This window comes from Oryx dammah, unplaced genomic scaffold (assembly GCF_014754425.2).
Source record: "Oryx dammah isolate SB20612 unplaced genomic scaffold, SCBI_Odam_1.1 HiC_scaffold_12, whole genome shotgun sequence".
Classification (NCBI taxonomy): domain Eukaryota; kingdom Metazoa; phylum Chordata; class Mammalia; order Artiodactyla; family Bovidae; genus Oryx; species Oryx dammah.
Window position 1 is genome coordinate 64002551 of NW_024070196.1, and position 27322 is coordinate 64029872.

General features: G+C 49.2%; 1 protein-coding gene across 3 annotated transcripts in view; it reads right to left on the reverse strand.

Moving 5' to 3' along the window:
* WSCD2 (WSC domain containing 2) overlaps positions 1-27322 on the reverse strand; it is a 112198-nt gene that overhangs the window by 59120 nt on the left and 25756 nt on the right. The window contains exon 2 of one of the 3 annotated variants that reach the window (XM_040250961.1): positions 4923-5002. The exons of 1 other annotated variant lie outside the window; for it this stretch is intronic. The gene's annotated coding sequence lies outside the window, so the exon portion shown is untranslated. Of the gene's footprint in view, positions 1-4922; positions 5081-27322 lie in introns of those variants that run through there. One more of the 3 variants, XM_040250963.1, reaches the window with a different exon arrangement.

Sequence of the window (27322 nt, forward strand, 5' to 3'; positions counted from 1 at the left end):
TTGCCAAGAAAAAGATGCTGAGGAATCAGGTTTGCGAAAGTTCAACTTCTTCATGGTTCTGGGTAGGAGATCCACCTGGGGACCTCCAAGAAACTGGGAGCCCAGGTCAGTGGTTATCTTTTGGTCTTGGCTAAATAGTAACAATATCAGAAACCACTGGCATTTGCTAATACCAAATACACAGGAATTCCAGTTGAATGAGCTATTTCAAATCCTAAAAGATGATGCTGTGAAAGTGTTGCACTCAATATGCCAGCCAGGAAAACTCAGCAGTGGCCACAGGACTGGAAAAGTCAGTTTTCATTCCAATCCCTAAGAAAGGCAATGCCAAAGAATGCTCAAACTACTGCACAATTGCACTCATCTCACATGTTAGTAAAATGATGCTCAAAATTCTCCAAGCCAGGCTTCAGCAATACATGAATCGTGAACTCCCTGATGTTCAAGCTGGTTTTAGAAAAGGCAGAGGAACCAGAGATCAAGTTGCCAACATCCGCTGGATCATTGAAAAAGCAAGAGAGTTCCAAAAAAACATATACTTCTGCTTTATTGACTATGCCAAAGGCTTTGACTGTGTGGACCACAACAAACTGTGGAAAATTCTGAAAGAGATGGGCATACCAGACCACCTGACCTGCCTCTTGAGAAATCTGTATGCAGGTCAGGAAGCAACAGTTAAAACTGGACATGGAACAACAGACTGGTTCCAAATAGGAAAAGGAGTACATCAAGGCTGTATATTGTCACCCTGCTTATTTAACTTACATGCAGAGTATATAATGCTGGGCTGGATGAAGCACAAGCTGGAATCAAGATTGCGGGGAGAAATATCAATAATCTCAGATATGCAGATGGCACCACTGTTATGGTAGAAATCGAAGAAGAACTATAGAGCCTCTTGATGAAAGTGAAAGAGGAGAGTGGAAAAGTTGACTTACAGCTCAACATTCAGAAAACTAAGATCACAGCATCTGGTCCCATCATTTCATGGGAAATAGATGGGGAAACAGTGGAAACAGTGAGAGACTTTATAATTTTGGGCTCCAAAATCACTGCAGATGGTGACTGCAGCCACGAAATTAAAAGACGCTTACTCCTTTGAAGGAAAGTTATGACCAATCTAGACAGCATATTAAAGAGCAGAGACATTACTTTGCCAAGAAAGGTCCATCTAATCAAGGCTATGGTGTTTCCAGTGGTCATGTATGGATGTGAGAGTTGGACTATGAAGAAAGCTGAGTGCAGAAGAATTGATGCTTTTGAACTGTGGTGTTGGAGAAGACTCTTGAGAGTCCCTTGGACTGCAAGGAGATACAGCCAGTCCATCCTAAAGGAGACCAGTCCTGAATATTCATTGGAAGGACTAATGTTGAAGCTGAAACTCCAATGCTTTGGCCACCTGATGTGAAGAGCTGCCTCATTGAAAAAGACCCTGATGCTGGAAAAGATTGAAGGCAGGAGGAGAAGGGGACGACAGAGGATGAGATGGTTGGATGGCATTACTGACTCAATGGACAGGAGTTTGAGTGAACTCCAGGAGTTGGTGATGGACAGAGAGGCCTGGTGTGCTGCGGTCCATGGGGTCGCAAAGTTGGACACAACTGAGCGACTGAGCTGAACTGAACTGAAATACATAGGCACTGTGTTAAGCATCTTATTTCCATTGCACCACGTGATCCTCCCTAGAATGGTTTGAGGTGGTTATTAACCCCTGTATATCTCAGTTTCCCCGTCTATAAAAAGGGGGGGATAACAGGACTTATCTCATAGCGCTGGTGTAAGGACTAAATATTGAATTGAATTAATATATGCACGTGTCAGTGTTACGTCTTATCATGACTTAGAGAGAATATGTGTGGTGTTGCCTCTCAGTGCCCCTCTTTCCTGTTACAAGGATCTCATCTTCCTTCACAGGGCTTCCTCATCATCTCAGCTCATACGGCTTGGGCAGAACGGAATGCTCTCCCTAGTCGCTGCAAACACTATTATCTTTGTTTCCTGATAGATGTGTAGGGTGTGTATGTATTTAGGAGTACAACTCCTGGGTCCTACTGTGAGAGCATCTTATGACTATCCCAGGAAATGATGATCTGTTCTCTAAAATGGCTGTAGTGACAATCCCCCCACACCACCTTCTCCAGTAATGTACGATGAGCATGCCTATGGCTACAAATCCCATCAACACTTAATGCTGTCACCCTTTTTGTTTCTGCCAGTCTGGTAAACCTGTAATAGAGGAGGTCTGTGCCCTACCTATAGAATTGCCTGCCAAATGCCGTTTGGAAGCAGACTCAGTCGATGACGGATGGGAGTCGGTGTGCAAATGCCCAGCTCCCTCACCCCACTGATGGAGTAAGTCAGGCTGTCTTTGCGCAGGCTCCCTGAGCTTCCCCAGCCTCAGGTGCCCTCAGTGGTAGCTGACTGACGCACCACCTTGCGTTGGTGTTTTCCCTTCCCTGTTTTCCTTCCCCACTCAGGGTGTGGCTCAGCTGGTAAAGAATCTGCCTGCAATGTGGGATACCTGGGTTTGATCCCTGGGTTGGGACGATCCCCTGGAGAAGGGAAAGGCTACCCACTCCAGTGTTCTGGCCTGGAGAATTTCACGGACTGTATAGTCCATGGGGTCGAAAAGAGTCAGACATGACTGAGCAACTTTCACCAGGGAAGGAAAAGAACTAGAGTGCTCTTCACCTAAATAAAGTACTTACCCATGGAATCCGTTACTTGGAATATACCCTGACTTGTCCAATCATCTTTTCCTTATCATTAGATGTGTAAAATATTTCATTTTCTTTCCTTGTACATAAATAGTGCTATGCTAAACCTCCTGAATGTAGATCGTCACCCAGATTCCTGGAAAGCAATGCAGGACCTCTCACGAAAGTGAAGTGTGGGCACAACTACACCCATCTTACAGATGGGCAAGCTAAGGCTCACAGAGATTAAGTAGCTTGTCCATGCATTCAGCTAGCAAGAAGTGGGGCATGAAGTCAAGTGCAGAACTTAGTCTTAATGTCATGAGGTAACAGCACGCACACAGCAAACCACCAGGAAAGCCAGCCCTCTTTCTCACACTTTGCATCTCTCAGTTGAATTCCAGCCTCAAAGGAAGGATCCTTCGTGAGTTTGGAGACATCCCTCAGACACTTCTTCTCCAGCTAGATGGACCCCAGACTCCTTTAATCTAAGTTCCTCTCATCCTTCCTGCTCCTGGACCACCCTCTTGGCCGGTGAAAGAGGTAATGAAATAGTCTGAGAAATAACCATTATAAATCCCAGTCCTGTGGCTTTCACTCACAGTCTTCAGGAATGGAGAATTTCATTCACCCAGCTAACCCTGGGGAAGAATTTTGCACCCTCATCTGGTGTGTGGACCCCGCCTCTGGGACACACTCCCCTCTCTCACGGGTGTGCTAGAGTGAAAGGAGCCCACAGTGCCCACCATGGGCGTGCATACCCTTTTCTCTGGTTTCTGGCCACTGTGTGAAGCTGCAATGGGCACTCTGTATACACAGATTTACTTCCTGGGTCCAAAAACACGGGATTGCTTTCATCCAAGATTCCGCATATTTGAGCATGTGTACACAGGTTGTGCTGTCTCTTGCATCCTCACCCACCTCCCAGGAAAAGTCTCCAGAACCCCGATTCCCCATTCCCTCGGTTTCCAGGACAGAGACTCACCCACCACTGCCCAGAGCTCACAGCTCACCATCGACGTCCCCTTTCATTCATCTTTCCCAAAACTCGAGAAAATAAATGAGAAGGCAAAGTGCCATTAGCTTAATGGCCTTTAACACCCAGCCATCTGCCATGATGTAATTAAATAAAAAAATCAGAGGGAACATATGGTGCCCATTATGAATAAATATTAAAATTTTGTTTCCCCAGCTAATGACTCCAGCATCTCTTGCTCCACAGGCAAGCTTTACGGCCACCGTCGCTTGTGACAGGGAATCGGGCTGAGCCATAGTGAGAATGGTGAGGAATGGTGTCAGATCTGGGGTAAGATCTAGTTGTCAGACGTTTCTGGCTTGAACCTGCCTCAGCCGCGGGGTGGCTGTGTGATCTCAACAAGTGGTGTGAGACTCAGTTTCCTCATCTGTCAAACAGGAACGATCCACTCTGCCTTGTCAGGAAAGTATAAGGGTGAAAGAAGCTAATGTGTTTAAAAGACATAGCAGGGCTTCCCCGGCGGTTCAGTAGTTGAGAATCCACCTTGAAATGCAGGGGACGCTGGTTTGATCCTGGTCCAGGAAGACCCCACATGCCGCGATGCAGCTAAGCCTGTGAGCCACAACTACCGAGCCAGCCCTCTAGACCCTGAGAGCCGAAACTTCTGAAGCCTGTGTGCCCTAGAGCCTGTGCTCCACAACAAAAGAAGCCACTGCAACGAGAAGCCTGCACTCCGCAACTAGAGAGTAGCCCCTCCTCTCCCCACTCGCCACAACTAGAGAAAGCCTGCGTGCAGCATCGAAGGCTCAGCACAGCCAAAAATAAGTAAATAAAATACATAGCACTCCAGTAACCGCATGTGCTAATACTCATTGAGCACCTTCTACGTCACAGAGTTGGACATGACTGGAGCGACTTAGCACACAGGTGCGCACGCACGTGCAAGGCACTGTTCTATACATCAGCTTGTTTGATCCTTCCAACAATCCTATATGAAAGATCTCATGTGCTAGCCTCATTTTGCAGATGAGACAGCTGAGGTTCAGAGAGGTTAAGTCACCTATGCAAGGTTACACAGCTAAGGAATGGTGGAGCAGGGCTCAAACAAAGGCTATCTGGCCTCGGAACATGCACTCTTACCCAAGGGGACTCGGTAAGAGTTAGTTACAGTTAGTCTTCAAAGATACACTACACAAAAACTAGACACAGTCTAGCCAGATGGTCCAGCAATCATGCTCCTTGGTACTTACCCAAAGGAGTCCAGAACTTATGCCCACACAGAAGCCTGCACAGGGAGGCTTATAGCAGCGTTGCTCATAACTGACAAACCCTGCAAGCAACCAAGAGGTGCTTCAGTAGGTGAATAATAAATAAACTGTGGTACATCCAGACAATGGAATAATATTCAGTGTTAAAAGGAAATGAGCTATCAAGCCATGAAAAGACATGAAGGAAACTTCAATGTATATTCCTAAGTGGAAGAAGCCAGTCTGAAAAGGCTACACACTGTGTGATTCCAACTATCAATATACGACATTCTGGAAAAGCAGAACTGTGGAGACAGCAAAAAGATCGGTGGTCGCCAGGGTTTAGGAGGGGATGGATGCATAGAGGACCTGACGATTTTTAGGGTGAGGACTCTCTTCATATGATGCTACAATGGTACGGGTAAGTAAGTAAATGTTAGTCACTCAGCCGTGTCTGACTCTTTTGCGATCTCATGGACTATAGCCCGCCGGGCTCCTCTGTCCCTGGGATTCTCCAAGCAGGAATATTGGAGTGGTTGCCATGCCCTTCTCCAGGGAATCTTCCCAACCCAGGGATCAAGCTCGGGTGTCCTGCATTGCTGGCAGATTCTTTACCATCTGAGCCACCAGGGAAGCCCGCTACAATGGTAGATACACATTACAATTTGCCAAAATCTACGGAATGTACAACACCAGTAATGAACCCTAAGGCAAACTATCAACTTTGGGAAAAAACAATGTGTCAATGCAGGTTAATCAATCATAACCAAGGTCCCACTCTTCTGGGGGATGTCGATGGTGCGGGAGGCCATCTGAGGTGGGGGGCAGGGGATACGTGGGAAAGTTCCCAACTTTCTGCCCAATTTTGCTGTGAGAGTAAAACTTCTCTAAAAAGCAAAGTCAATTTTTTTTTTTAAGGGGTGGTAATCACATGCTTGAAAAGGCATGGACCTATTGGAGTAGCTGTCAGCGAACCGTCTAAACTCTGAGCTGGGGAGAAGGGAAAGAGTTGCAGGAAGGGACAAGGGTGTGGCGGGGAGATAAAGGTCATGATGAAATGACAGTTCTGGGCGCCCCTGGTGGCTCAGTGGCAAAGAATCCTCTGCCGATGCAAGACTCAGGTTTGCTCCCCGATCTGGAGGATGCCACATGCCACAGGACGACTAAGCCCAGGCACCACAACTACTGAGCCCAGCATGGTCAATAAATAAACAAACAAGTAATATATATATATATATTACTTATATAATATAAAATATAAAATATTCTTATAAAATATATATAAGAAATGACAGTTCCCCTTTTCCAGTGGTTTGATGAAGGGTCATCCAGTCCACTGGGCTTCCCTGTCAGGCGGCTGGCAGCTCTCCTCTGAGCCCAGATCACTTTCTTCACCAAGAGGAACTTAGAAAGAAAGGCCCCAAATCCCTATCATTAAGCCATCTGGAGTCATCCTTCTCCCTCCAGGAGCTGCTGTGCGGTGGGTCAATTAGTGCATATTTGCATAGAGGTCCTTAATAGGCTGCTAATTGTCTGGGGGAGAAAATAGATGGCTCTGCCCATTCTGGGCAGAATGTTTACCCAGAGAGGCCACCCTCCAGGGGGTGGCAGAGAACCCGGGGAAGGAGGGAGGGGAGGGGTGGGATGGGATGGAAGGGAGTGAACTGAGTGAGTTACCACCGACTCAGGTGCAGTAAGGAGTAGGATTGTGTGAATGTTTTGCTTTAGTTTGTGTGTGTGTGTGTACTGGCTCCTAAGGCAAAATGGATTTCTCCCTGTAGGTTCATAAAAATCATTTGAAGGAGAATTAGTTAGAAAGAGCTTCTTTGGGTAGAGTGGTTGCAGAAGAACCTACAGAGTAGAAAGCGTTTGAGCTGAGACTTGAAAAATGAGAAGGAGGCAGCCATAGACGATCTGGGGCAAGGCTCTTCCAGACAGAGGTGGGAAGGGACCCTGAACACCCCAGGGACCTGCACTGGGGTGGGGTCAGTGTGGAGAGAGCAGGGGCCAGGCAGCGAGCTTCCATCCTGCAGTGGCCATGGGTTCTGCTCAGGACTGTTTCCGAACTGCAGAGTGACCCATCCCTGTTTCCTCTGGTTTACAACATGGGGATGGAGCGGAAGGAGTCCCCAAAGGACCCTCCCTGCCCCAGCGGGGTATGGCCACGTCTCTGTGGCTCAGGGAGGCTGAAAGAGTAGCCCAGGGTCACAGGGCCAGGCCAGGGCTGTGCTGGCTCCAGGTTTCTTCCCCGTGTGCCCATGCCGCTCCCTGCCAGCCCCCATCACCCCCTGCCCGGCCATGACTAGCGACTTGCTGCTTACAGGCTCCACGCTGGCCGCGGAGGTTTAAGCTCTAATTTAGAAACAATGATGGCTCCCAGTAGCTGCTCTTCTCAGAGAGGAATTTTCCACCAGGGGTTTCCCCAGCAAGAAACACTGTCCCCACCCTCCAATCAAGCAAGCCTAGTTTTTCTGCCTAAGCCAGTGTGCAGATGTGTGTGTGTGTGTGTGTGTGTGTGTGTGTGTGAGTTGGAGGGAGGGGTCTCTGCCCATGGCCCACCTGTGTGGTTTCAAGTTCTCTTCCACCATGGGGCACTCAGTGCCCTTGGAGGGGCCACCAGCCCCTGCAGCTGGCTCAGAGCAGGACTACTAGGTGGGCTCAGAGTCCATCAGAGCTGGAGGGAGGACCCTTCACAAGCCCCAGGCTGGCTTCCTTACTGACAGATAGGGAAACTGAGGCTCAGAGGGGAAAGCGGAGGGACTCCCCACAGTCATCCAGTGACTTACCCAGACCCAGACCTGAAGCCTTGGCACCTTCCCTGGGAAGGAAAGAAAGTGGATAGACTACTATTTATTGCACACCTACTATGTGCCAGGCCCCTCCATCTAAACCGCGTCATTGACTCTCCTCAGGGGCTCTGCTCGTCAGGTTGGTTTATTCTCACTTTACAGATGAGGCAGTCAAGGTGGGGAGGCTCAGCCCACTCTCCAGAAGGCAGAGCCGGGGAGCGGCAGCATGAGACTCTAACCCGGGCCCGCCCCACTCTGGCATGTCAATCATAACTTCCTGCAGCAGCGCCCCCCTCTGCCCTCGGCAGGGAGAGTGGCTTGATTCGGAAGCCCTCATGGTCCAAGGGCCTTTCTCCAGGGAGTCTGCTCAGTCACCCGGCAATGCTTCTTGAGGCTCCTCAGCTGGGAATGAGGGAAGGGAGCGCCTTCTAGAAGGCCCAGGGGTCCCCAGGCCCCTGGGGTATCTTCACCACATCCTTCAGTGGCCCAAGGAGTTCTGGCGTCCCACGCAGACAACCACTGCCTGAAACTGACCAATACTTCAGCCTCTTGAAGTCTTCTCCTCACCTCTGAGAAGGTGGCACACGGCCACACATGCGTGAACACGGGCCTTCCCCACGCCCCCCCACCCCGCAGCATGTACACACGCGTGCCCATCCCTGTCAGTCCATCCCCATGCCTGCAGAGGACAGGCATCCTTCAATCCACTTTGCAAGTGAGCTCAGAGGGTGCTCGGTGACTTACCCAAGAAACGGGCTCAGTGTTGCAGCTGAAACAAGAAACGGAAGCTTCCCATTTGGCCCAAAGATAGTTTCTTAACCCCTGGCATGGTCAAGAGCATAAACCAGCACATGTCTTCAAAAGTCTAGGCCAGAGTTTCTCAAGCTCAGCACCACCGACACTGTGGATACTGGACAGTTCCTTGCTGGCAGGGGTGTGGAGGCCATCCTGTGTGTTGTAGGGGTAGGTGTCTCTGGCCTCCGCCCATTAGATGCCAGCGTTGTCCCCCCAACAGCTCCACCCCGCCCCCCAAGTTATGATAATGGAGAATGTCTCTAGACAGTGTTCTAGATTTTGGCCGCGGGAGTCAAGAGAGGGGTGGATCAGAATACCACCCTCAGCCCATCTGACTCCGGCTTCACAAAGTTGTCTCCACTTCTAAAGCTTAATTCTAGATTTTATGCTAGTGCTCTTTCATAAGACTCTGTGAGAAGGCCCTATGCTAGGATCCCTGACCTCCAGCATTCTGTGCTGGGATTCCAGGGTCAGTTTCAACATTGGCAGCTTCTCTGATTCCGAAATTCTTTTCTAAGCCCCTGAGATTCTGTCTCCTCCCGTGTCAAGGTTGAAAGTCTCCCTGGGAGACGGCCATGCCTCGCTGCCTTCCAGCAACCAGGATGAAAGATGTGCCCATGAATTATATATTTCCTGTCATCCCTTAATTGCTTGGCAATTATAGACTACCAAGGGTCATGTGCCCGGAGCAAGAACCTCCCCTTCGGCAGAGGAAAAACAGCTGGATGGAAACTCACCAATGTACATAAAGACGTTACCTCTCGCAGGGTAGGTGGAGGAGTGGTTTTGTTTTGTTTTCTTCATTTTGTTTATCTGTATTTTCTTTTTCCACAGTCAGTTGGGGTTCAGAGAAAGAGATGGAGAATGCGTGCGCTTTAATGTCAGTAAATCCCATGGACAGAGGGGCCTGGCTGGCTGCAGTCCATGGCATCGCAAAGAATCGGACATGACTGAGTCTCACACACACACACACACACACACACGACCTGGGCTGGAATCTTGGCTTCATCACTTACTAGCACTGAGAAGGTGAGGAAGCCACTTACCTTTTCTAAGCTGCGGGTTCCGCACTCATAAAATGGGATGAGGATGACGGTACCCACTGCTGGAGTTGTTTAGGGGGTTAGTTCACGTAATGCATGTAAAGCGCTTAGCTGGGAGTCTGGCGCATGTGCAGGTGGACCGAACCCAGGGCTCCCGCATTGCAGGCAGATTCTTTACCAGCTGAGCCACAAGGGAAGCCCAACACAGTCGCAATGACTGCTAGCTTCATTTTTGACCCCACCCAGGCAGCTATGGCATGGTGGCGGGCACGTGGGTTCTGCCCTATGTTAGTAATTCTGCTCTGTCCTGGGGAGGGCACAGCCCCTCTCCGAGCCCTCTTTACACGTCTCTTTTCCTGATGTGTAAAATGGGCAGAAACATGCCACTTCTCAAGGTCTCTCACAGGCATCTGGTGCCAACAGGCGTGCCCAGCTATTATTACCCCATTCTGGAGGGCTGGCGGGCACAGTGCCAGGCGGGGTGGGACTGGGGGCAGAAGCTGGAACTGGAGGCGGCATCTTATCTCCCAGCTTATTTCTGGTTCTTCTACAGCACAGCCTCCCCTCCCACCCCACCAGCCCCAACATTAATAGGTCGCTGCTGTCATGATGTCTTTAAATTTAGAACACTCCCCCCCACACACACACAAACACGCATCCACCCACACACCCCCAGGAATAAATCTGCCAGGGTGGGAGAGAGGAAGGTCTGTCTCATTACAGACCTTCCTCATTACAAGAGGAAGAGGGAGGCAGTTTGATGCTGGAGGCTGCGGCAGCCAGGGTCTCGGGGTAGGGAAGCTCCCCTCCTCCCTGCCCCGAGTGCTGGACAGGAGGTCGGGGTGCTTGGATGCTCACCTCATGGGGCCCACCAGCAAGGCCAGTCTAGGGAAGGAAGGGGTGGACTAGGTAACCACTAGGGTCTGTAGGCTTGAATCTGGACATCCCTGCAGGCAAGCTGGGTGCCCTGGGTGAGATGTGCAGCCTCTCTGAGCTGGAGTTTCCTCACCTATAAATGAAAATTTTGTGGGGTCGTCTTCAAGGGCAGGTGACCCATGTGGTCCTGCGGGGCTCTGCACTAGGTTTTAGCTGTCTGCTGTCACTGTCTTGAATTTCTTAATAATTTTTGAACAAGGGACATTTTCGTTTTGTACTGGGCTCTCTGCAAAGTATGTCGCTGATTTGGGGTGGTTGTAAAAGTTGAAGGAGACTCATGACTGAAACTCCTAGCCCAGTGCAGGGCACCAGTGGAGACACAGGCTTGGTATCTCCCTTCCCTTCATCTTCCTGCTCCATCTTCCAAGCTCATTCTATGACTGCGTGGGCCAGGGCAAGTGGCTTACCCTCTCTGCACCTTCAGTTTCTCCTTTGTAAATCACAAAAACAAAAACTGACTTCAATTTTCTCTGGCTCCACTTAGTGTTCCCCCAACCCTCTCCCCTGGCCATTCAGACTACAATGCACTCATTCACTCATGCAGTCATTCAACAAACATTCGCTGAGTGCCAACCCCCTGCCAAACCAAGGTTTGCCATACAGATCTGCCTGAATTAGCAGATCTATCCATGGGGAGGGTTTATCCTGCACAAACTTCACAAATGCATCATCTCTGGGGGTAAAAATGTCTCCTTCCTCATCTCAAAACAACATTGTTCTGATCCACAGGAGCTCAGGATTCTCCCCCAACTCCAGTCTGGCACATTTATACAAGGGAGTATTACTCAGTCATAAAAAAAAAAAAAGAAACTACTGATAAACATTTGGGACAGTACTGATGACTCTCCCAGACATTATGCTGAGAGCAAGAAGCCAGACTCAGAAGGATATATGGTTCATATACATGACATTCTAGAAAAGGCCAAGGGAAAATAGATTGGTGGTGGCCAAGGGCTAGAATCAGGGAAGAAAATGACTGCAAATGGGCCCAGAGGGATTTTTGAGGGTAACGGAAGCTTGCATATCTTGACTCTGCTGGTGGCTGCATGGCGGAATGCATTTCTATGTTTTTTTGTTTGTTTGTTTGGTTTATTTATTTTTTTGTCTCCCCAAGCGGCATATGAGACTTTAGTTCCCCGACCAGGTATTGAACCCTGACCTTCTGCAGCAGAAGCACCGAGTCTTAACCCCTGGATCTCCAGAGAAGTCCTTGAATGCATTTGTTAAAAAGTCCCAGAGATATAAACTACAATGGGTGAAGTTAACTGTAGGCAAATGATACTCAATCAGAGACATTAAAAAAAAAAAAAAAACCACTGTGTTTTTTCCTGCAATGCCGGCTGAGCTCCGAAGGGAAGAGATGCTTCCCAGAGAATCAACACCTGCTCACTTCTCATCCTGGGCCTCTGGGATGCTCACCTGGTGGGAAGGGATAGCTCAGCCAGGGCAGGGACAGCTCCCATGAGCACCTGGGCTCCCACATGACCCTCATCCCATTGCCTGCTCCTAGAACATGAACATTCGGGGTTATTTTTGCTCTGAGAAGTACCAGCCGCGGGGTACTTTCTCTGCAGGCAGTCGCCACCCCCTGCTGTGTTTACATAAAAACACATTTGCACAGGGTTTTGTTTTTACATTTGCCTCAGAGGCCTGGAGTCTATTAAATGTAGGGAGGCCTGATGATCTGGCTGGAAGCAGCTGATGGGAGAGGGCAGGCTGAAGGAAGATGGTCTAGACCTGCATTTCCTCCCAGTCCCAGGGAGCCCTGGGTCTCTGTGCAGAGGTAATAAGAGGGCTCACTGAACTCACTTGTACATGCGCCCAGCATTTCTCAACCTCAGCCCCACTGACATTTGGGGCTGGGTGATTTGGTGTTGAGGGGGGGCTGGTCTGTACATCGCAGAGTGCTCAGAAGCATCCTTGGCTTCTGCCTACCAGCATCCTTCCAGTTGAGATGATCAAAAACACCTCCAGTTCAGTTCAGTCGCTCAGTCGTGTCTTTGTGACGCCACGGACTGCAGCACACCAGGCTTCCCTGTCCATCAGCAGCTTCCGGAGTTTGCCAAATGTCTCCTGCAGGGCAAAATCGCCCCCACTTGAGAACCACTGGCACACACACGCAAGCTCAGCTCAGGAACTCTCCGCCTTTCAACACCCACCTGAAATGAGTGCCGACACTGTTTCCCGCACCTCTGCATCCCTGGCTCTTTCCCCAGTGCCTGGCAGGCAACATTTGAGAGGCTCAAAGGCGTTTCGTGGGATGAGCAAACCACAGCGGCACAACTGATACCGACAGCCACCGGCTTCCGTGGCTTGGAGGACGCTGTCTGGCATTCGGACTCTGGCCACTGTGCGGTTTTGCACCACGTGCCAGGCTGTTCCCACATCACCTCACCCGGCCCACAGATCGAGGTCCAAGACTGTCTCCATTTTCCATGTAAGGAAGCTGAAGCACTCAGCTAGCGCGTGGTAGAACCAGGACTTATGGACTTCCTGGTGGCTCAGTCAGTAAAGAGTCCGCCTGCAATGCAGGAGACCCGGGTTCGATCCCTGGGTTGGGAAGATCCCCTGGAGAAGGGAATGGCTACCCACTCCAGTATTCTTGCCTGGAGAATCCCATGGACAGAGGAGCCTGGCGGGCTACAGTCCATGGGATTGTAAGGAGTAGGACATTACTGAGCAACAAAGCACGCATGCACGCTGAGCTGGGATTTAAGCCTAGAAATGTCTGTTGCCAGGGCCCACTCTTAATTATCACACTCCATTTAAGGCACTTGCAGCCTTAAATATTCTTTAAGGATGGGGTGGGGAACAGTGACAATGATTTCCTCCTTAACCAAACTCTGCACAGGCTCTCCTGAACTCTTTTTCACATAAATGTCTCTTATTGTTGTTGTTTAATCGCTAATTCGTGTCTGACTCTTTGTGACTCTGTGGACTGCAGCACGCCAGGCTCCTCTGTTCTCTGCTATCTCCAGGAGTTTGCTCAAATTCATATCCATTGAGACAGTGATGCTATCTAACCATCTCATCCTCTACCAACCCCTTCTTTTGCCTTCAATCTTTCCCCAGCGTCAGGGTCTTTTCCAATGAGTTGGCTCTTCGCATCAGGTGGCCAAAGTATTGGAGCTTCAGCTTCAGCAACAGTCCTTCCAATGACTGTTCAGGGTTGATTTCCCTTAGGATTGACTGGCTTGATCTTTTTGCAGCACAAGGGACACTCAAGAGTCTTCTCCAGCACCACAGTTCAAAAGCATCAGTTCTTCCTTGTTCAGTCTTCTTTATGGACCAACTCTCATATCCATCCAATTTACCTTGATTTATGGACCAAACATTCCAGGTTCCTAAGCAGTATTGTTTTTTACAGCATCGGACTTTCCTTTTACCCCCAGACACATCCACAGCTGACCGTCATTTCTGCTTTGGCCCAGCGATTTCATTCTTACACGAGCTACTAGCAGTTGCCCTCTGCTCTTCCCCAGTAGCACACTGGACACCTTCCAATCCAGGGGGTGCCCATCTTCCCTTGTCATATCTTTTTGCCTTTTCATACTGTCCGTGGGGTCCTCCAGGCAAGAGTACTGGAGTGGGTTGCCATTTCCTTCTCTGGTGGACCACATTTGATCCATGGAGGCTGATCACCCTGTGACCCATGAAGGGGAGGTATCTCTGCATTGACCAATGTTAGTGAGGCTCCTGCGAAGTCAGTTTAGCAGAATCCCCATCCTCCATATCTGCTCTAATGGGGTTTCTCACCCTCCACCATTCCCCAGGTGATGTCAGATCACCTGACCTGCCTTCAGCACTGCCTTCAATCCTGTTAGGCTGGTTCCGTCAGAATCCTCTCCAGTTCTTTTCCTTTCTGTAATTTTGTCATTTTCCATCCATTGGCCATCCCCCTATGTCTGGCCAACCTTATTGCTTAGTTGTATATGCCCACTTACCCATGCTATATTCAGAGTTGAGCTAGTTCTCTCCAGAGGTCTCTTTTCTCCTATTGCAATAGTCCTGAATAAAATCTGCTTTTCCCACCTCAGCTACTCTCCAGCTCTGATTTTTCTTTAACAGTAGATCCAGACACATGTATCTACAGACATTGGGGAGGGAATGTGGGTGAAAAGCAGAAAGTCAACCAAGAGTAACATGGCAAGGAGTGTGGATTTAGGTGCAGGACCTACCAGCATCCAGATCCCTCTTGGCCACTTACCAGCCCTGTGAACTCAGGCAAGTGGCTGGGGTTCATTTCATCATTTGTAAATGGGGACCGTGACAATAACACACGACAGGATTTGTGTAAAGGTTAAATGAGATGATGCTGAAAAGTGCTAGCTGTCCTGCGTGTGCTCAGTCATATCCAGCTCTTAGGGACTCCATGGACTGCAGCCCGCCAGGCTCCTCTGTCCGTGGGATTTCCCAGGCAAGAATACTGGAGTGGGGTGCCATTTCAGATCCTTCCAGGGCATGTTCCAGACCCAGGGATCGAACCCAAGTGTCTCGCACCTCCTGCATTTGCAGGCAGATTCTTTACCACTAGCTTCACCTGGGAATTCCATAGAAAACAGCCTAAGCTCAATAAATATTGGTTGGATAGATACATTCAATAGGCTTTGGGGAGAATAGTCCCAGATAAGGTGGAAATCAGAAGGAGAGATGACTTTACATCAAATCACCCAGCAAGGCAAGGGTGTTTGAATCCGAAAGAGTCCCCACCACACACACACACACACACACACACACACACACAGTGAGACAGAGCTGGTTACTCCTCAATGGCCTCCTGCCCTTCTGATTGGACCGAACAGAGGTCCACTGTGCATGTGCTGGCCATTGACAGGCTGCCTGGGTGGGTAAGAGGCCCCTGCAGGGCCCTGTACCATAGGAGTCAGAAGGCCGCTGACCCCTGGAAACTGTGGAGCCTAATTCAGCATCCCTTGATCCCCTTCTCAGCAGATGTGCTGAATGCAGGCAACTCTGACCTGACCTCAACCACGACTGCCCTTGTGGGAGCTACCGAGAGGCACTGCGATCCCTCCCAGGTCTGACCAAGGGACAGGGCAAAGGGGGGCCTACGGGCAATCAGCCATAGAAGGTTCTGCTCCTCCGTGTTAATTCAAGAGCATCCACGGCTCCTGCTGAGCAGCTGAAGAGCTCTCTGGAGCCTCTTTTCGAGTGAAAACAGTCATTTGCAAGAGCTCACGATGCAAGGAGCAGACGGAACGGCACGGTTGCACCGCAGCCGGCCTTTCTCACAGCCCAGAGCCTGTGCAGCCACTTGGAGAAACGGCAGCTGCCGCGGGCTGGTGGGAGAGTCTGGGGACACAGAGGAGAGCCCATCTCCACGGCTCCCCAGAACAAGCCAGGGCTTTCACAGCAAAGGGGCAGCAAGCATGTCATGCCTGGTGCGTTTGTTTCCTAGGGCGGCTGTAACAAATTGCCAAAACTAGGGTGGGGGGGAGGTGCTTAAAACAATAGGAATTTAGGCTCTCAGAGTTCTGGAGACCAGACGTTCCAAATCAAGGAGTCAGCAGGAGGCAGGATTAGTTTCTTGTGGAGGTTCTGGGGAAGAATCCGTTCCACGCCTCTGTCCTAGCTCCTGGTGGTTGCTGGCCCTCTCCGGCACTCTTTATATGGTAGAGGCAATACTCCAATCTCTGTTGCCATCTTCAAATGCACTCATTCTCTCTGTGTGTGTCTGTTTTTTCTTCTTCTTTTTAAAAAATTATTATTATTCTTATTTTTGTTTTTGGCTGTGCTGGGTCTTCGTTGCTGTACGCGTCTTTCTCTAGTTGGGGCAAGCGGGGACTACGCTCCAGTTGCGGTGCAGGGGCTTCTCACTGCGGTGGCTTCTTTGTTGCTGAGCGTGGTAGGCTCTAGGCACGTGAGCTCCATAGCTGCAGCTCCTGAGATCTAGAGCACAGACTCAGATCTGTACATGTACCATTGCGGTGCACGGGCTTAGTTGCTCCACGGCGTGTGGGATCTTCCTGGATCAGGGATCAAACCCATGTCTCTTGCGTTGGCGGGCAGATTCTTTACCACTGAGCCATCAGGGAAGCCCAGTTTTCTCTTCGGTCGTCGAATTAGGGCCCCACTTGAATCCCGTGTGGCCTCATCTTAACCCACAACACATTTCCAAATAAGGCCCTGAGGTTCTAAGTGGAGGTGAAAATTTGGGGGAGGATACTGTTCAGCATAGCAGGTATTGAATTTCACTCCTGCCACTTGCAGCTGTGTGACGGTAGACACGTGACTTAACCTCTCTGGTCCCCTTTCCTCATCTTTAAAAAGCAATAATGACAGGATTATTGTGACGATTGGATCCGTTGCTGCAGTAAAGCGAGCGGCTCCAGGCACAGACCCTGGAGCCAGGCGATCTGCTACCTGCTGGCTGTGCGACACTGAACAGGTTTCCTACACTCTCTGGTCGTCTATTCCTCTGTCCATACGGGTGAGGAGACTGAGAGGTATTATGACCCTTCTCTGCCTCCCATAGTTCCTAAAGCTCCCCAAAGGCACTACAGGGGTCCATGGGCTCTCTTAGGATTTCCAAAGCCCCCAAATTATACTTTAATCCACAAAAAATGGTACAACTCTGTGCTTTTTTTTTTTTTTTTGGACTGGAATTGGATTGACTCAATGTCAGAGTCCATTCATTCTCAAGACAAGTAGAATTTTTCATCAACAATTATTGCCGTAATACTTACTTTTAATTTAGTGAAAAAATTATTTAAAATCATGAAGCTTGTTCAAGAAACAAAACACAGACACAAATAACAAGACAGTCCTTGGGTCTGGAGAGGTTTGGGCTCCATGGGGTTGGCTGATATCAGCTAAAATGAACAATGTTAACGGCTCTTAGTTATGAAATACTTCATACCAGGCATTTTATTCACTGTTGTCCACAACACCTCTCATTTACCCATGAAACAACCCTATGAGGCAGAGACTCTTATTAACTTTACAGGTGAGGAAAATGAGGTTCAGAGAGGGGCAGTGACTTGCTCAAGGTCACACAGGTGCTCAGGGGCTAAGTGGGGGTTTGAATTCAGGTCTCTTTGACTCAAGGGCTGAAACTCTTAACCAAGCTGTTAAGTGGCCCCGGTTGACCACAAGCTCTAGAGCAGAGAAATACAGAGTGAGCCGTGTGCATAACTTAAAATATTCTAGACGCCACAGTAAAAAAGGTAAAAAAAAAAACAGGTGAAATTAGTTCAACAAAATACTTAATTTAACCCAATATGTCTAAAATATTGTCCTTTCAACATAAATATAAAATAATTTATCAATGAGATATTTTATATTCTGGGTTTTGTTTTTGTTTTTTAACATGAAGGCTTCAAACCCTGGTGTGCATTTCACACGAACAGCACATCTCAGTTCAGTGGCTGCCATAGCAGATGGTGAGGCTCAGGAGAGCTGAATCTCCGCTGTGGATTTGCAGAGCTGGAAAAACTATCTAGATTCATCAGTTTCCAACCAAGAAGCATCACCGCTGCAGCTCAGTGGCCTCCTCACGTGGGAGGGAAGAGAGGTGAACAGTTTGTTTCTCTGGCATCCAGACTAGCGTAGGTTCCAGATGACTCATTCCATGGACCCAAGAGCTCCAGCCTCTTCGTCCGAACCCCACCCTGTGGGCAGCTCCAGGCCACCCCAACTGTGACCTCTCTGGGAGCTGACTGAGCCCAGCTTGTTCTGGAGCCAATCTGGGCTCCTGTGGGCCCCCGAGCCCAGCCTAAGCCCAGGAATCTGGTGGATCAGAAACAGCCCTGCAGAAACAACTAAGACAGCTCCTGGAGGCCAACGGGACTGAGAGTCTACGCCTGGCTTTGAACCCCAGCTCAGCCACTCCTAACTGGGAGAAGTTGCCCACTGTAACACTGGTGGCATCATAGTAGCGCCTTCTTCACAGAGTTGGCAGGAGGGTCAAATTGATGCAGAGAGAGTAAAGGGACAAAATAGGTGATTAAATAGTTAATCTCACTAGGGGATCGTAAGTAGAAAAAAACATGGGGGACCCCTGTAAGTTAATGATTACTCAGGAAAGCAGGCTTGCTTAACCGCAAAGCCAAGCAGCTTCCTGAGCGACAAAACCATGAGAAGCACAGGACGTGCCCCCAGACGGCAAAACGACAGCGGCGTGAGACGCGCTTCCTGCCCAGCGAGCCCAGTGAGCTAGGACAAGCTCTCTGCAAACATTAGCTGTTGCTGAGTTGCTAAGCTGTTCTGACTCTTGCGACCCCATGATTACAGCCTGCCAGTTTCTCTGTCCATTGGATTTTCCAGGCGAGAATACTGGAGTGCGTTGCCATTTCCTCCTCCAGGGGATCTTCCCAACCCAGGGATCGAACCCATGTCTCTGGCACCTCCTGCATTGGCAGGCCAATTCTTTACCACTGTGCCACCTGGGAAGCCCCTCTGCACACATAAAAAACAATAATTAGATTGCCGTTGTAGGGACAAGGATACTCACCTCCTCAACCTGGAGGAGGAACCCATGGTGGAAGCATGACGTCCACTCAAGAAAGATAAAAAAGCTCTTCTCCCCCTCCCCACTTTTCCTTTGACTACAAAACCATAGCCCAGTAAGTTCTTGGGGCATGGCACCCAGTCACCCACCTGCTTGTAAGCCTCACAAGTGTCCTATTCTAATAAATCACTTCTTATCTATCACATTGCCTCTCACCGAATTCTTTCTGCACTGGGACATGAAGGACTGTGGTACCAGAGTTCTTCAGGGTCCCCCAAAATGACACCCGGTGGTTTCAAAATGAGGAGCTGTAAGAGTCACTTTTATCTCCTATCCACTTATGTCAAACTACATTGACCACATTACAGAGGAATGCTATTTTCTCCCCATTTTACAGATGCAGAAACTGAGGCTCTGAAAGATGAACTACCTTGCCCAGCATGACACCACTAGCCAATGATGGATTCAACGGTTATAGACCCTTTCTCACAAGGAGGTTGTGAGGATGGAATGAATTAGCAAAATAAATGGAAGCACTTCAAAGAGGGCTGGGTACACAGTATACGCTCAGTAGACTTTTTGCTCCCATCACCGTCACCATCATCGTCACCGTCATCGTCGTCATCATCAACATCGTGGCTGCCATCATCTCTGTCATTGTTATATCATCTGTGTTATCACTGTCAGCCTCATCTTCTGCCCCCACCCCCCCCAATGTGTGTTGTGAGCACAAAGCACAGTGATGGGCTCAGAGCTGCTGAGCCTACCCTGATCCTGAGCAAGTTTCTTAACACACACACACACACACACACACACACACACACACACACACACACACACACACACACACACCCTTACTCCTAGGGCATTTTCTTTGGCCAAAGAATGCTGTACCACACAACTTTGAGAATGTCTTTAGGGAGAGAAAAGTAAGTCATCCACCGCAGGTCCTGTGGAATTTATTCTCTCCTCCTAGCACAAGAAGGCTCAAGGAGAGCAGCCTCCATGTTTGGCTTCTTGGCCACCCGCGGGGGAAGCTGCCAAGAGAAATGACCTCCCTCGGGTCTTTGGTGGGCCACTCAAACAGAAGGGGTCTTGTTTGGGGCATTTTGTTTATTTACTGCTAGCACTGCTGCCAGCCAAGTTTATACAGAGTTGCCACAGGTCAAGGTCTGGGCAGAACCTAAGGTCTGGGCTGCCTCTCCTCTCACCCAGGGAGGTCGCCTCCTGACAGCTTTTCCATTCCTTCATCCCCGACTACACAAAGTCCATCAGCCCTCTGTCTTGCTCCCCTCCCCAGGCTGCTCTTCTAATTAATTCTTCAAAGCCAGTGACACCAGGGTGATAATGAATTTATTTATGCACAGATATTTGCATATTAGTGGGGGTCTTCCAGAATTTCAAGGCTCTGGGCGGGTGGGAACTGGAGAGAATAGAAAATGGAATGTCAAAGAAGGGAAGTAATTTTTAGCGCCGCTCGAACTGTTGCACAAGGAAACCTCCCACCCCCAGTTCACACTGGCCTTGCAAACGTGACGTTTCTCTTGAGACCTGTGGATAACTTAATTGTGCAATTCTGGGCTCTCAACAGAACTAGGGGAATTCCCCAGAACACACTGAACTGGGACATTTATTCAACATGGTCTATTGAGCATCTGACTTAAGCCAGGCACACCTCTAGATGGTGAGGTAGAGGAGAGAATGAAATGAAACTCTGGTTCTGTGTATTTTAAACGACAGGGAGCAGAAGCTTGATTTTGCTAGCTTGATATTCTGTGTGATTTTCAGAACCATCATTCTTTTAAGCTAGCGTTTACTGAGGCTGGCCATGTGTTAAAAGCTTACAAAAATTGTTGCTCAGTTGCCAAATGGTATCCAACTCTGTGACCTCATGGACTGTAGCACGCCAGGCTCCTCTGTCCATGGGGATTTCCAGGCAAGAATAGGGGCTCTTCCTGGATCAAGGATCGAACCTGTGTTTCCTGAATTGACCAGGTGGATTCTTTACCACTGAGTCACCAGGGAAATCTCTTACAGAAACATCCCAGGGTAATTACCACAACAACCCCACGAGACAGGCACTACTCACATCATCCCCATTTGACTGAGGACAAAACTGAGGTGCACTGAGGCTGACAAACTTGGCCCAAGTCATTCACTGAGAAACTGGAGGAACTGCGCCTTGAACCCAGAAACCCAGGGCTACCGAAGTACCGGGAGGGACTTGCAGTCTAGTTTTGAAGTGAGAAATCAGGCTGTGACCCGAGAGATGTGTAGGGGGTGCCTGGTGAAGAAGGTGGGCGCAGGAGGAAAGGACCCCTTATGGGGGCCGGGGAGACAGTAGCCTGGGGCAGGGTGAGTGACCTGCTGGAAGATCTGGCCCCAGGACTTCTGCCTCCAGGCCCATATTTCTGTTCCTTTTTATACCCTTGACCTCATGAGCCCTGCTCTCTAACCAGCTAAGCTAAACCAGGGCTCAGCAGGAGCCCAAAATAGCTATGGCTTCCAGGCAAAATTAGTGCCGAGTCAATCCTGCCCCATTCATCACTCTGACTCCAACCTTGTTATTTTCAGGCAACACGGCACTGGGAACAAGTTAGAGAGAGAGAGGGAGAGAAGGAGGCCCCTTCGATTCTGTTATATCACCAGGTTTCTAGTGGAAAATCTGTTGTTTCTTGAAGAAAGTTTTTAAGACATTGGTTAACGCAGCTGCAGCATCCTCTGACCCCTGCCCGCTTCCTTTGGCTTCAACACCCTGCAGAACCCACATCTCCTCCAGCCAGTGTGATCTGAGTAGGGTTAACCCCACATTCAGCTCCAGAGACGAGTCTTGACTAGACTATGCCGATCAGCATAGCCGTCTCCCTCTCCTACCACAGTGACTGGTTCAGGAGCAGGCAGATAATCGAATCAGAGTCAACGAGACTGGCTGGGAGAGGGAGGTTCTGGTTTCTTGTGGATTAGGACAAGTAGGAGAAAGGAGACTGGGCTCTTGGGGATGTCAGGCAGCCAAAGACCAGGGTAAGGTAGAGACGCAGAGAAACTAAGATCTGATGCTTTCTGTTTCAGCCTGGATCAAGCCGCGCCTGAAGCAAATGCTTGCAGATTTAGATGGCTGTGAGCCAAAATAAAAGAATCTCTTTTTAGAAAGTCCATTTGAGTTATGCTCTTACCACTTTCAATTCCCCAGATGGCTCAGTGGTAAAGAATCCTCCTGCCAAGCAGGAGATGCAGGTTTGATCCTGAGGTCGGGAAGATCCGCTGGAGAAGGAAATGGCAACCCACTCCAGTATTCTTGCCTGGGAAATCCCACGGACAGAGGAGCCTGGTGGGCTACGGTCCGTGGGGTCTCGAGGAATAGGACATGACTTACCAACTAAACAGCAACAACTTTCAATTTTAAAAAGTTTTACCTGTCTTAGAGTTATTGCAGGATTCTCACCCAGGTTTGTGAACACCTGTGGTCTGGGCTGTGGGGAAAGCAGATATCTGGGATGGAACTGAGGTTGGACGGTGAAGGGCTTTCTGAGTCGAAGGTTTAGGATGATTGTGAGTCTCTGAGAGGAACAATCAGCTCTGCAGAAGTTTAAACGCAGCCCACGGCTTCCCTAAGAAAGAAGAACCACAATAATGCTTTTTGTCTATTAAATATCTGCCTATTGTTTTTGTGCCTTATCTGTTCTGATCACCACCTGAGGAGATTGGAGTGAGGACTCCCATTTACAGCTGAGCAAACTGAGACCCAAAGAGGAGAAGTCAGACACTCGAGATACATAGTTAGCGGAGAGCTGAGCTTGGAACCCAGGTGGGTCTGCTGTGGAAACCGCCGATCCTGACACATCACCAACTCCCTGACAGCAGCTGCCCTGGGGAGGGCCTGTTTACCCTCCGGGAGACAGGGTTTCACGTCAGAGCCTGGAAGCAAATGATACAGCGAGTGAATTTCACCAGGACCATTTTCTCCACTTAACCTTGGCAGGGTCCCAAGGGCAATAAACACTTCCCCAGAAAGTCTGAGGACTTTGCTGAACCTAACAGATGACTTCGCTTAGGAGTGGAAGCTCCAGCAGAATCACAATGTAGGAATGTCCTTGTGGGTACCACCCGTAAGATTCATGAGATGTTCTCATCGCCATCATACCAAGACCAGAGTCGTGGAGTGGGTACCTTACAAGTACGGAGAGAGGCTCAGGCTCATAGTCCCTGGACATTAACTGTATCTGGCTGGAACTGATCAACTTTGGTTTTTTTTTTTTTTTAAGTGTTTATAGTCATCGGCCTCTCTTTAGAGAGAGTCGTCTTGATTTCAGAGGCATACGATGACTCAGAGGGTAAAGAATCCACCTGCCAGTCAGTGAAGGGGACACAAGAGATTCAGGTTCGACCTCTGGGTGGGGAAGATCCCCTCGAGGAGGAAATGGCAACCGACTCCAGTATTCTTGCCTGGAGAATCCCATAGAAAGAGGAGTCTGGTGGGCCATAGTCCATGGGGTTGCAAAGTGGGATATAACTGAGCACACGGCATATATTGACTTACAGTCTCAGGTAAGTTACCTTCTTAAGTAAATGGTTTTCATTAAAAAGAAAAAGTAATTCAATTCAAAGAAAAATTAGCAAATGTGGCAAAAATCACAAAGGTGGTATGCTGATGAGTTAAGTCTGGGAGACATCTCCCCCACCCCCTCAAATGAACCCCAAACTTTTATCTCATTAACTTAGCAAATGGGAGAACCCAACAGATAAAGAAAGAAGCCTGAGTGAAAAGGAGAATGGGTCCCATTTCCTCTCCATCCTCTCCATGTCCCGCCTGCCCCAAACCTCCGAGTCAGAAGGTCAGGTGTCCTGAGCTAGGCTGTCTCCTAACTCCTGTTACCAGCGCAGTGTGGAGCTGGAAGATGGATCTTCTGGAGAGAAAGCTGAAGTGGGCAGGGAAGGTGTTTCTAAGATGAGCTCCAGGTGGGAGGACCAGCAGGGTCTGTTAAATCTAAGCATCCACCTCGCCCATGACCCTGCAATTCCACTCCCAGGCACATGCTTAAAAGCAATGAGCGTTCTGTCTACCGAGAGACTTGTACGAGAATGTTCCTAGCAGCTCTGTTCCCTATGGCCACAAGCTGGAGGAACAACTCACGTGTCCTTCAACAGGACAGTGGGTGAAAACAAAACAAAAGGAAATGAACTGCTGTGGACTGAATAAATATAGAGAGGGTGAAAAAGAGGAAGGAGTCATGTATGATGACTTGGGCAGATGACAAGATTTTGGTGCTGTGGGAAGGAGATACAGAGGACCCCATTGAGACATGACAGGCCCATTTATTCTCCAGAGAGATAAGCATTATTACTGCCTTCATCGTGTGTGTGGGTGTGTGTGAGTGTCTGAATTGCCAGAGATGGAAATGAAGACTCAGAAGACAAAGCAACTTGCCCAAGATCACTCAGCACGGAAGGGGAGCAGCTGGACTCCTTCCAGCGCTCTCTTGACCGCTCCCCAGTCTGTCCCAGATGCCCTGATGGCAAGGACCGTTCAGGGGCTTGCTGTAGGCAGGAGGCAGGAGGCACGAGGCACTCTCGCATCAGTCTGGTTTGCATTTCATGGCTTGGAGACTCAGGTTCTTCCCTGAAGTGAAACCCTGAAGCCAAGTTAAAAGGTTGGCTTCCCTTCCGCCTGTGTCTTGGCAATTGATGCTCTGGCCTTGACCCTCCTCCTGTCTCTGCACTTGTCACCATCTACTCCCTCCTCCCCCACCCCCACCCCTCCGCCTCCAGGGGCAATTTAATCTCTGGGTGTCCAGTTCCCTGACATACTCCAGGAAGGAGGTCAGTAGGGTGAATTGCAGCATTAGCATAAATTATTGACTCAGCGCCGTGGCGGCCACTGAAGGACACTGTGCGTAACCCACGCCGGGGCCCCCAGCCTCAGATCGCTGGTAAGTTCTGGTTGTGCAGAGAAGGCAGAAGAAACCTGCCAAGTGTAGGGTGTTGGCTGACCCCGTTCCTGCCTCAGACATCCCTCCAGCTGGCTGTCTGCAGATCTCGGATGAGCCTCCCACAGGTGACAGAACAGTTTTCAGAGGATTTAATTTGGGCGTGATTTCCCTAACATGGTTCTCTCTTCCCCACCTCAAGCAGGTTATCTGGTCTTGTTGTGACACCTGGTCTCTTGCAGGGCAGGAAAGAGAAGCAGACCATGAGTCAAAGGCTGTTCTGGTGTTTGTAGGAGGCCAGAGCGGGGCTGCAAACTCAAATGCCCACAGGGGCCAAGGAAGGGAGTGGAGGGGCCACATGTAAGTTGATGTAGAAACAAGAATGAGAGACCCCACGTGCCTCGGCGAGGGCAGCACTTGGTACTCAGCTCCAGGCCGCGGTCACCTGCTTTTGTTTGTGTGCTTAGTCACTCAGCCATGTCTGACTCTTTGTGACCTTTTAGATTGTAGCCCACCAGGCTCCTCTGTCCATGAGGTTTTCCAGGCAAGAACGCTGGAGTGGGTTATCATTTCCTCTTCCAGAGATCCTTCTGACTCAGGGACTGAACCTGCATTTGGGCATTAAAAGGAGTCTGTCAAGGCTGTATATTGTCACCCTGCTTATTTAACTTACATGCAGAGTACATCATGAGAAATGCTGGACTGGAAGAAGCACAAGCTGGAATCAAGATTGCCAGGAGAAATATCAATAACCTCAGATATGCAGATGACACCACCCTTATGGCAGAAAGTGAAGAAGAACTCAAAAGTCTCTTGATGAAAGTGAAAGAGGAGAGTGAAAATGTTGGCTTAAAGCTCAACATTCAGAAAACGAAGATCATGGCATCTGGTCCCATCACTTCATGGGAAATAGATGGGGAAACAGTGGAAACAGTGTCAGACTTTATTTTTGGGGGCTCCAAAATCACTGCAGATGGTGACTGCAGCCATGAAATTAAAAGACGCTTACTCCTTGGAAGAAAAGTTCTGACCAACCTAGATAGCATATTCAAAAGCAGAGACATTACTTTGCTGACTAAGGTCCGTCTAGTCAAGGCTATGGTTTTTCCTGTGGTCATGTATGGATGTGAGAGTTGGACTGTGAAGAAGGCTGAGCGCCAAAGAATTGATGATTTTGAACTGTGGTGTTGGAGAAGACTCTTGAGAGTCCCTTGGACTGCAAAGAGATCCAACCAGTCCATTCTGAAGGAGATCAACCCTGGGATTTCTTTGGAAGGACTGATGCTAAAGCTGAAACTCCAATACTTTGGCCACCTCATGCGAAGAGCTGACTCATTGGAAAAGACCCTGATGCTGGGAGGGATTGGGGGCAGGAGGAGAAGGGGACGACAGAGGATGAGATGGCTGGATGGTATCACTGACTCGATGGACGTGAGTCTGAGTGAACTCCGGGAGTTGGTGATGGACAGGGAGGCCTGGCGTGCTGTGATTCATGGGGTTGCAAAGAGTCAGACACGACTGAGCGACAGAAATGAACTGAACTGAACTGAATTTTCTCAGAGATACTAGCCATCTAGGGGCTTCCCCAGTGGCTCGATGGGTAAAGAATCCACGTGCAATGCAGGGGACACAGGTGATGTGGGTTCCATCCCTGGGTCAGGAAGATCCCCTGGAGGAGGGAATGGTGACCTGCTCTGGTATGGGTGCGTGAGTCACCATATTCTTCCAGGCAAGAATACTGGAGTGGGTTGCCATCCCTTTCTCCAGAGGATCTTCCGGACCCAGGGATCGAACCCTGATCTCCTTCATTGCAGGTGGATTCTTAACCGTTTGAGCTACAGGGAAGTCTGACTGTTCCAGTATTCTCACCTGAAAAATCCCATGGACAGAGAAGCCTGGTGGGCTACAGTCCATGGGGTCTCAAAGAGTCAGACACGACCGAGCGACTAAGCATGCATCGGACATCTAGGTTTTTGTACAAAATAGTCCACTTTTTAAATCTTGGAAGCTACATTATTCATTTGAAAAACAGAGAAAAGTCAAAATTATGGAGACAGTAAAAAGGTCAGCGGTTAGCCAGGGGTTGGAGGGAGAGAGGGATGGAGCAGAGGGGTTTTCTAGGGCAGTGACATGATTCGGCGTGATTCAGTAATGGTGACTACATGTCATTATACATTTGTCAAAAGTCACAGGATGCACAATACAGAGTGAACTCTGGCGTAAGCTATGGATTTTAGTTAATAATAATGTACCAGTATGGGCTCGCCAGTTGTACAAATAGACCACACTAACACAAGATGTTAATTTTCAGGGGAACTGGGCGGAGGGGGGTGTGGGGGTGTATTGAAAGGGTGTATAGAAACTGTTTGTACTTTCTGTTCAATCTTTCTGTAAGTTTAAAAATGCTCCCTCCCCCAGAGACTTTCCTGGGGGGTTCAGTGGCTGGGAC